At 37.2% G+C, this 11365-nt stretch overlaps 1 protein-coding gene across 1 annotated transcript in view; it reads right to left on the minus strand.

Moving 5' to 3' along the window:
* The window catches only part of phc2a (polyhomeotic homolog 2a (Drosophila)), a 38780-nt gene extending 28677 nt beyond the window's left edge, over positions 1–10103 (minus strand). Inside the window, 1 exon segment of the mRNA XM_043225364.1 lies at positions 9993–10103. The gene's annotated coding sequence lies outside the window, so the exon portion shown is untranslated.
* Positions 10104–11365: the final 1262 nt, after the last annotated feature.

Raw genomic sequence — 11365 nt, forward strand, 5'->3', positions numbered from 1 at the left:
CCATTACCTCGTCCCCTCTTTGTCGTTCTCCCTCCCTTTCTCTCTCCTCTCCTCTCATTATTGGCTAACACAACACACTACACTATTCCACTCGATTTGCTCTATAGTCTGCATTAGAGACCTCCTCACCACACAGATCTATAGCTAACTGAACATCCAGTGCCATCATCATCATCTGCCCACAAACCCTCTCACGGTCAGACACCAAATTGAGTTTCACTCTTTGAAGGCTCTTTTGATGTATCAACTAAGATGCAAAGTCTGCACCGAGCAATACAAATAGGATTAGCATGAGCGAGCCGGAGCTGTAAAAGTCGAGGTTAGGTTGAGGCGTTCAGGTAGAGATGGGTTATCAGCACAATGCAGAGGCCACATCAAACAATCAGGACTAAACCCTCGGGGTGATGACTACAGATGGATGAGACACCCAATCTGTGCTTGTCTGGACAGGCCACAGCCAGGTTAAACCAGTCCGCTAGGATCACAGCAATGCGGCCATCATAAGATGTTGAGTAACTGCTAAACCAGTTGTGCGTGTTGTCATGCATTTGTCATGTCATAAACTGACAGCTTAACTGAAGAGAATTGATTAATGGTCGCAGTCACTGTTCGGAGTACTGCAGTGTGTGTAGTCACATGTCCTGCAGTGATCCATACGAAACTTGTATTTTAAACAGCATTTGCTGTATATTGCATTATGCATGCAGCTTTTAGGAGCTCTTACATATTTTATTAGATAGATAGATAGATAGATAGATAGATAAACAGATAGATTTATTAACAAGATTAATAAATAATTCAATAATAAACATTTTAAAATGACTCATGAACAATTGTTCACCTTTTAATTATTGCTGATTTATAACCTATTTTTGATTCATTTTAATCCAGCCATATAGTACGTTTTAAACAATTTACAAGTTAAATAAAACAGCGCAGAAGGTTGAGTTAAATTTAATTTATTTAACCCAGCACTACATGAACCCAGCATTTTTTAGAGTGTAAGATTTGAACATATTTTCATGTTCTCTGTCAGACTGCTCAACAGCTATTTCCCTCAGGCTGTAAGAGCTCTTAACTCCAATCCCCCGTCTTCCTCTGAAACCATGAACACCTCAGCTCCCCCCTCCCCCAGATCATTTATAACGGCTGAAGATTTTTAAACGTGCAATTCTGAGTGTACTACACACAGGTGAGTGGGCTATACAAACCACCTGTGGAAAAGCAACTATATGCGCACTAGACACTTCATGTAAACACTCTCTACTACAAAGACTCAATAAGATAACATATGTCTACGTGAGCGCTGCATTACAAAATAACGTTTAATGAGCATTGCGCTACAAAATCTTTTTTTGCACTATGTGCTGCTCCCCTTTTCCTCTCAATTTCATGTACAAATATATCTTCTGCACTCATGTACAGTATTTATGTAGTTTGTGTAAGTGTACAACTAGGTATAGTAGTTGTAGTATTTATAGTGTAAGTATGGCTAACAGTTGTATAGCTCTATACCTTTTTTGGACTGTTGTATGTTTACCTATGTGTAACTAGCATGCAGCACCGCGGTCCTGCGAGACATGACAAATGTCCACAAATGTAGCAGAAATAACAATAAAGCTTGACTTGAGTTCATAGAAATTAACTATTGTAAAATAAAGAATTATTCTAAAATATAATATCTCTTAATATTAGTATAATAAATATATATATATAATATATAATTTATTTTTAATAACATTAGAAACAACATTTATTTATCAATATAAATCAATTATTAGTTCATGTAAAAATAAAAATCATTAAAAATTATGAAATCCTAAATTTGTTAATGTATTGTCGTATTATCAATGAACATGAATCAACAATGAACAAAAGTATATTTATAAATAAACATCACCTAGATTAATAAACGCTGTGAGAGTTAATAACTGTTAGTTCATGATAACCAATGCGTTCAATAAAGTTATTAGTGTATATTTATTGCACGTTATAATGCTTGACTAGATATCTATAACATTTTGAATTGCTAAAACACAGTGGTAAGATTTATTATTATAATGGTCCATTTAAATGACTCGCATGTACTGTAATCTTGTGACATTTCAGACCTGAAATTAGCATGTCACGCTCACCACTCTGCCAGTTAAACCAACAGGATATTAGCTTCATCACAGGATGCTTGCTGTCAGCTTTGACACCTTTGGCCAAGTGTGAGTAAACAGTAAAGCAATTAGAAGCCTCTACAGTTAATGGATACGTCAGACATGGTGTCACCTCGAGATCCGACACTCTGGAAATTTATTCTGTCAGATTCAATGGCCCTCTGTAGCGCAAGAGCGTATATCACTCAGAAAGATTCCACTGCAGCGAAGGACCTTGACAAAACATGCTGCTTAACAATGTGCCTGTTGAGCGTACATCAATGCTTGTCATAAATCTGAGACGTGGAGAGCACACATATACAACCTCATGCGTGAGTCAGTAACGTTCTCTTCTTTTATCATCATCTATCTCAAACACATGCAGTGACTCAACTGAGCAATTCTTCAGTACTTCAGATGAAGCTCTCCTCCTTCAGTTGCTCTCCAAAATAGTTCAAAGTGAGAAATTTATCTTAAACTTGACAAGCCATTGTTCTGTCCTGCCAGAACGCTCTCTTCTCTGGTATCCATCATTCTCCACGTTAGCACATTCCTCTATGTGGCAACCAGGCAGAGGAGATTTGTGGCCCTCATTTCCTTAAGATCCACCATAAAACTGCCGGCTTTGTCTGCAAGGGCCACATCGTTGTTGAACTGAGAAAGCATGAAATATGACCTCAGTCGCCTTGGTATCGGTGTGAAGAGCCTGACAGAGGGGGGTTTCTCTGTCTGGCAGCTATCAAATGTTTTCAAAGTTACTGTAGTTTGCGTGACCCACCTTTAAAAAATAAAGGTTCTTTATTGGCATTGATGGTTCCGTAACGAACCCGTTGCACTAAAGGTTCTACATAGCGAACAAGGGTTCTTTAGATTGGTAAAATGTTCTTTACACCGTGAACATCCCCTCAAAAAACCTTCTCTGTATATGACAGAGGGGATATGAACATAGAAGCCAAACAGAATTTTGCACATGCAAATAAATCATGGACGCCCACACTGCATGTAAATAAAAGGAATTGCGTATATAGACCATGTGTTTTCATATTTAAATTTAAACAGTTCACATATAAAGCTACCTTATCATCAGCAACTGAATGGGAATGGCAAGTATGTGGTGCAATTTCACAATGATTTGGGTTTCAGTGCATTCAAAGCCATCATTTAAGATGGAGCCATTAACATATAAATTAGGTGCTCACAGAGCCGGACAAATTGGAACAGTAGCACGGTTTTGGCTATTTTGTCATTGTTTTATTCAGCAGAGTGCTCACAAACTGGATGTGTATCATTTCTGATTATCGCTTGGAGTCCAAGCGTGAAATAACCTGAATTTGAACATCAGTAACTCATTTCCTCGCTATAACAACGCAGGCCTCCCAGGCACACAATCGTTAGCACCATCTCATTATTATGTCTCAATCAAAAAATAATGCCTTTAGTTGCACAAAACATTCAAACAGTGCTCTTGGGAGGCCTGAGCTGTTCCTAAGCCATGCTTAAATCTGATTGCTTACTTTAGCACGTTAAATTCCTGCCTTTTCAGGATGATAATGAGGTAACTCAGTTTTATATTAAAAAAACATGCTGCTGATGAAGAAATAAACAAATGTTTTGTTTTTAAAAGACATAGTTGGAAATAAATTTTTTTTGTTGTTTTTTTTAACTTTTAACTATGAAATACGCAAAGGAGATGAAAATGGATAGGGAGATTTGTCAATCTTCAAAAAGCACAGTAAACATTTAATAATATTAGTAGTACACTATATATCTGAAACCATTTGATAATGGTAAGGAAATGTGTTAGCAAAACACTTTAAAAAGACACTTGATTTTTACTGAAAATATTGAAAAATTGGTGTTCACTTTTACTGTATGGGAAAAAAAAGTTAGTATCTATATTTTTATTCCAACAAAAAAAAGAATCATATGGGATTCAAAAGACACAAGGGCAAGTAAATGAGAGAACTGGGGTGAATTATTCTATGAATTAAAAAATAAAAATGATTGGTCTGTCTAAAACAAGTCATAGTTCAGCTCAAAGATGGTCTCACACTGGGACTATAAATTACCATCTTACTGCCAAAAGAGTGAGAGCTTTCCAGGCTGTATTCTTCCCCTTTGTCTGAGCGTAAAAAGACTGCAGCCAGCAGCACACGTGGCCCTCTCTGTGCAAACTCCCAGAGCCGTAAAACTACATTACCACAGGGAAGGAATCAGATACACAGATGCCCCAGAGACCACTCAGTTTACAAAGCACCTCAAAGCCTTCTAGCCTTATTGAGTTATTACTGACAGAACCTGAAGAACACAGGTGAAAATCAACGAAACTTAAAGGTGAATAGTGCCAATTTTAGATCATATACAACGTCTGCCATATTTTTTAATAATAAACCATTGACGACAGACCTATTGTGAGATATGAGGTTTTAATCAGTGTTATATGCTTTTTGTTGAAGCCATCGGTCTGCATTTTGAGCATATTTTTTTTTAAATAATCATGTTTAACAGTAAAATAACTGGTGGAAAACTACAATACCCATTCTGCAAAAAGATCCACCTATCAGAGGTGCCAAAACATTCAACATTTTACAATCAATTGTTTTAAATTTGACATTTTGATTTTCTATTTTACTTCATGGGAAGCTCTTTCCTCAAAAAGCTGTGAATCCCTTGATTTACCTTAAGGCCTTTGAAAATGACAAAACTTCAAGAACCAAGGCCGGTAAAAGAGTGAATGGGCCCACTATATTGGCTGTTCACTTTTGTGCAACTTTCTCCCATTTTAAAACAGTACATAAAATACTTTTAGTGGACGTCATGTGTCACAGCAAATGGTGACTGGTAGTTTTCCAGTTGCACACATAGTTAAAACACCTGAGCAAACCTTGTGAAACACAACCACCTGTCATAGCCACATTCTCTGAGTGTGAAGCTGTCAGAAAGTACTTAGCAAACGGGGAGGAAGAGATGACAGATCTTGTATGTAATTTAAGCCCTCGGAGTTAAACTGCCTCTCTGATCTCTGATTTAGTTCAGTCCTAAGGTGAAAAGCCTAGAGAGTAACACAAGAAATGAAAAGTGACTGTAAATATTGAAAACTTCAGAACTAGGAGGCATTTATGTGTATTAAGTAGCTAATTTGTCTAACAATGTCTAGAGATGTAACACATAAAAAAAAAAAAATCCATTAGCTCCAAATCTGATAAGAACTGGCAATGTCAATTTTAATTAGATGTCTCTTGATTGATAAATCACTTTAGGGCTTTCCCTCATTTGTAAGAGATTTTAGGTATCTTGTATCAACCATGCCTTTAAACTTTCCTCTGACTTTCTGCACGTGACCAGAAATGTAATCTTGCAAATTATTTTGTTATGTTTTATAGTGTATTAATATTATTATATCAAACTGAGATTTTTAGTTTATTGTTGTATCTTTTATATCGCACTCATACATTACTTTATACAAACACCACTGAGCTGTATACATATTTGGTTGTTTTTTCCAAAAATTCGAAAATCAGCATTTCATGTTCATATGTTTATTTAGTAGCTTTGTAATAGATGGACTAATGACCGATCACACTGATGAGTATTTTGCAATACTGTCCTACTGACTGTACATTTGATCTAATTTTAGATTTGCAGAGGAGGAAATGTGAATTTCGGAATTTTGGGGAAATCCCAGAGTCGTGATGTCCACAGAAGCTCAATATTTACATGTGCATGTTTTTACATATATAACCCTAATAATACGAGCCAGTCAAATGAATGATATATTGGATGGAATATGGGCCAAATATCAGCGGTTGCTGCCCTTGCTGGTGAGGAACCAAATCATTAATGCCTTAAGCTTTGCTTCTCCCAAAAAAAAAAAAGGAAAGAAAAAGGAGATTTATGTCAAGCAGCTGTGTAGCTGTCGGCTGCTGAGCCGGAGAGCTGAGTGAGAGGGAGAGGAGGACAGAGAACACCTGGGTATGGAGCTCAGAGGCAGGCAAGAATCACTTTCATCTGCCCAGGCAGCAGCGGAGGGAGAGAGAGAGTTGTCTGCACTCACTTCATACACTCTCAAACAGTTACTACAGCCTGTCAGCAGCTCTCACACATTCTCATTCAGACCCTGGTCGGTTTTACTCTGGGAAAAAAAAAGCCAGGAAAGTGAGACCTGTGCATATCGACAAAACTGTTTTAGTGATTACACATTAGTTAGTTCCGGTTCTCAAATTTAATTGGTCAAAAGAGCGCTGGTCACTGTGACTTTTTTCTTGTCGTCTGTGTTGAGCAAGTCACTGAATGATTCAGTCCATCAATTTGTTTAAATGCGGAGATTCATTTAGGAACTCAAGAAAGTCAGGAACTGACTGTTGTTCTGAGCATGTCACTGAATCATTCATTCAGCCGATTCTTTTAAACACGCCAATTTATTCAGAACCGAAACACCATTGTGTTTGTTCAAATGCATCAATTCATTCAAGGATCTGAACAATTAACTGCTGTTATGAGTCACTGAATAATTCACTCATTCAACAATTTTTCCAACACTTAAAAATTAAGGTGCTTCAAAAGTTCTTTACAGTGATGCCACAAAAAAACCTTTTGGTTCCACAAAAACATTAAAAGTTCTTTAAACCACCATGTCTTTCTTACCTTTTCATAATCTAAAAGAATCTAATCTATTTTGCCACAAAGACCTTTTTGTGACACTGAAAGCTTCTTCAGATGTTAAAAGTTCCTTATGGAACCATTTAGACAAAAAGGTTCTTCTGTTGCATCGTGAAGCACCTTTGCTTTGTGTTCAAAACTCAGATATGTAAAAAATATCCACAAGCCGGCCATGCAATGCTTAAAAGTACTATAAAACACTTTTTATGGTATTATGTTTCTTCACATAATCTAAAATAGCAAGTGTTTTCAAACTAAATGTATTTAATGGAAAATACCTGAAAATATGACCTCTCCAAGATAACAAGACGCGATCAAAAGCTTGTTGTTGGTAATACTGCCAGATTTTTTTAGCACTGACATACTCAACGCAGCGACTGAGAATTATCTTCGAGTTATGCTGATGCAGCACTCAATTTGATTAATCACTTTCGGCGGTTTTCGACTCTTGAACCAGGGCATCACAAGCTCACACCCATTCTGCAAATATTTCTCCGAGGACGAAACTTGTCATTCTCAGGAAAGACAGGAGAGAAGAGCCGTGTACATATCTAAATGTCAGATAAGTATCAGAAACTGTCAGAAAAAGAAAGAGAGCCCTGACATACGGTCTGTTTTGAGTTTGTGTTAATGGTTGAGTCACACAGGAGCGTCATCAGGCATGACAGAAGAATGTCATGGTGAGCGCTGAGGTGAACGCGTTCATTCGCAGGGTCTGCATCTCATCTTCATGAGGGCTTGGACGGCGCTATATGAAAATATCTCGGCTCATCTGTTACTGTTTCTCACCGCTTTCATCGCTGGAGATGGATCTCACCATTCGATGCCACATAACACAGATTGCTGAGTCCTGTATAGCTCATTAAAGATCAAGGGTTCGTTGCATGTGCTCAAACACAGGCCTCTTCCTCAAAAGAACCATTATAAGCATGTGATATACGCCCTACACTGGACTGCTGTCTGTCTGTTAAAAGTCAAAACGTTTAGTGTGAAGGGATTTGGTCTACTGAAGAAGCGAGATTTAAGTTAAGATAAGTTTAAGTTTAAGATAGGTTAATTGCTGACTTATTTTTGTTTTTAGTTTTTTAGAATATTTTCATGATATTTTAAATGCTTCAGAAAGAGTACAGAAATTCATATTTTTAGGGCAAACTCTCAATAAATCATAAACCAAGCCTACAAGTTACATCGAAATGAAAGTATCGACATATCTTTTCTACTGTATTGTGACCTCTGCATATTTTGGGGGTGTAGCGGATTATCAGAAATTTAAAACATGTAGTCTGGGAACTTGGTTGTATGCCTTAGTTGTTGATTGTATTTTAGCATGTGGGCACGAATGTGACAATGAATGCGATCTTGCAGTTGATTGTGAAGGACAGAATTTAGGTGAAAAATTATTTTAGCAGTCTGTACTTTTCACTCACTTTCAAAGACAAAGTCAAAAAAAGAAAAAATATACATATACATATATGAATTGCTCACAATATTATCTATCGCATACATTTATGGCATAGCTAACCCCTCAAAAATGTAATAATTTCAATGCATGTGTTTAATATAATTTTAGCAGTTATTTCAAATCTGACTGTGAATTGAGAACTACTGATTGTGTTGTCATGCATTTTTGTTTTGTTTTAATTAACTTCTGGACAATAGTTTATGGTCGAAGGTTGCCTTTAATCTTATGTTACTGAATTTGTGTTGTTGCACAGTCTATTTTCACGACTAGATTAAATCAAAGGCATTTTAATGAACTACCTTAGTGCACTCAGACATCTAATCACTTAATGCAACATTTATTTCTTCCTCAGAAACGATCAGGCCTTGAGAGAGAATCATAAAGGAAAACCTTGCACGAGTGTGCTAATTTGATTCTATCTCTTTTCTCCTGACTACAGGAGCCTCCTGCGCTACTCAACAAGCCCCTCATTTCCTGGTGCTTTAAGGGGGACCGGAGTTGTGTCCCTCCTGTTTGACTGATTATTAGCGTGACCTGAGGGTGAGGGTGAACTACTCAAGCTCATTGTGAGGCCCATGACACAGGAAAGGCAAGTGTAAAACATGAGGGTCTTACCCCAATTACCGTACAGAAGTGACCTGCCCATTGGCGGTTTGAAAGCAACAAGCTTTGCTCGATTAATCCGCAGTAACCTGAAAGCACCTTAACGCTATAATGAACATTTGCACAATAAACCATATATCATATATACACAACGACTGTCCAGATGTTCAGTGTCAAATTCATAAGATGACACTGGTGAGATTACACACAAGCGTAGCTCCGCTTGGGTTTGTTTACAGAGCGCTGGGTCAAACTAGCATGTATCGAAAGAGTGCAGATGGTCTTGTTATTTGAGAGGAGATAGGTTAAATGAATTGTATCAGCACTAGCTGTCAGTCAGTCAGTTTACTAGTTCAACACTCCCCCGTCTGGGAATGCATTGTCTTCATTTAGTCCTACGAGAGGTCTAAAAGCTTCTTGTGTACATGTTTGCTGAGCAAACTCATCGATAATCCTTCAAAAAATTGCAAAATTGTAAATCTCTCATCATCAGCGTTAAATGTAAAAATAAAGTAATAGTACTTGTCTTATTGATAATATTGAGTAATCAGGTAGGCAAGGGATAACACACCCAAAAATGCATTTACACTTAAGACATTTTTTGTCCATGCAATGAAAGTCAACGGGGTCCAAAACAACACTGGACCCCTCTGACTTTGACTGTATTGACAAAACCATGCGATTATAAAAGAAGAGCATGCAGGGGGAAATAAGTAAATGGGTAAATAATGACAGAATGGGGGAAGTACAATTTGAAAGGAGGGTCTCGAGTTCCACGAGCCCACCTAGATAATATCTGTCAATCTGTGTCGCTCTCTCTGATGTTAGCAACCGTACTGAAAGCAGTGGAGACATGTGGTGGAATTCTCCAAAGTAAACAGCTTTCATTGTGCCGAGACGGACATGCACAGGCAAACGCACATTTATGCTCTCTATTTAACATACAGACCACACATACTGTTGATATAAGACACTAAGCCTGAAAAGGCATATATATATATATATATATATATATATATATATATATATATATATATATATAAGTAGGGCTTACTGCACAAGTGACATTTACAGTCACATATGAAGCCAAAAACAACAGCACATCTCAATAAAGCTCTACATACCCTCAACAGGCCTCGTCTCAACTTCAATCGCTTGTTCCTTTCCTGATATCCTACACCATGTCTGAGGTCTGCTCTATCCGACAGGCACAGACTACACCAAGCAGAGAGGAGAAAAAAAATACAGCATGAATTAGCATTCCTAAAGCAATCACGTGACTTCAAAGCACCAATAGGCTGCTCTGGATTCGGTATGATCCACCTCTAGCTCCTCCCTTCTCTTCCCTCTTGTTTCGCTCTCTTACAGAAACCCTTTGACAGGGTTGTTGGGATACATGTGGTCTGTCGATGCATCTATTTTTTGCTATCCAACATCTAATATTGAAAAGCATACCCTCAGTATGCATAATCAAAGTAAATCTGTGCAGTATATAGAAAAGTAAAGTGTAATAAAAAAGCTATTTAGGTTTGTAAAGGATTTAATGTGATTAAAAATGCAAAAATGATGCCACAAGGAGGGTTTAAATGCAAGAAGTGTAAAGAAACAATGAATGTTTTTTGCATATTGAAAGTAAACATATACAATATATAAAGTATAATAAATATAGTAAAGTATAATAGCATAAGGTGCATAAAGTATGAAGCAGCAGTGCTTATGCTATCAAATTTCAAATATCGAAATCAAATTGCATATTTCAAAGAAAATATTTATATATATAGAAAAGCATGATAGTATAATAAAAACCTTAAAATTAGGGATGCAAATACAATGAATGCAAAAAAGAGGGTGTAAATGTAAAACGTGTGAAGCAGCAATGTCTTTTTACTATCAAATTTCTAATATTGAAATCAGACCCTTAGTTTGCACATTCCAAGCAAATATATATATATATATATATATATATATATATATATATATATATATATATATATATATAGAAGAATATATTATGATAGTGTAATATAGATCACCTATTTTGGATGGCAAATGCTGTCCGTGTGAATGAAAATGCAAAAATTGTGCCACAAAGAGGGTATAAATGCAAAAGTGTTAAGCAGCAATGCATGTCTCCCGTCGTAGATGCTGTGAGAAAGCGGTTCAGTCTCGGTGCTGAGCAGAGCGAGGAATTACAACAGCGTGCTAATGTCCTGTCTGCATGTGTGCACTATCCTCCATCTTATTAAGCCTCTGTGTCTCATTAAAGCCAGTGGGGTGGAAGCCTACAACACACCTCTGTTGCTTGACCCTGACTTTACTGAGCCCACCTCAACAAAGAGCATTAAACAGCAATCATGGCTGAATGCTGAACACCTCGAGTACGCGATTGCACCGGTCTCGCTCAAGGGTGATTCAAACAGTAGGTTTTTTTCGGTTGTGGCGTGAGGCAATAAAGTGGCTGGATGTGGAACAGGATGCTGCGATACTAAAAGCCGTT

The sequence above is a fragment of the Puntigrus tetrazona genome, chromosome 23 (assembly GCF_018831695.1).
Source record: "Puntigrus tetrazona isolate hp1 chromosome 23, ASM1883169v1, whole genome shotgun sequence".
In the NCBI taxonomy this organism is placed as follows: Eukaryota; Metazoa; Chordata; class Actinopteri; order Cypriniformes; family Cyprinidae; genus Puntigrus; species Puntigrus tetrazona.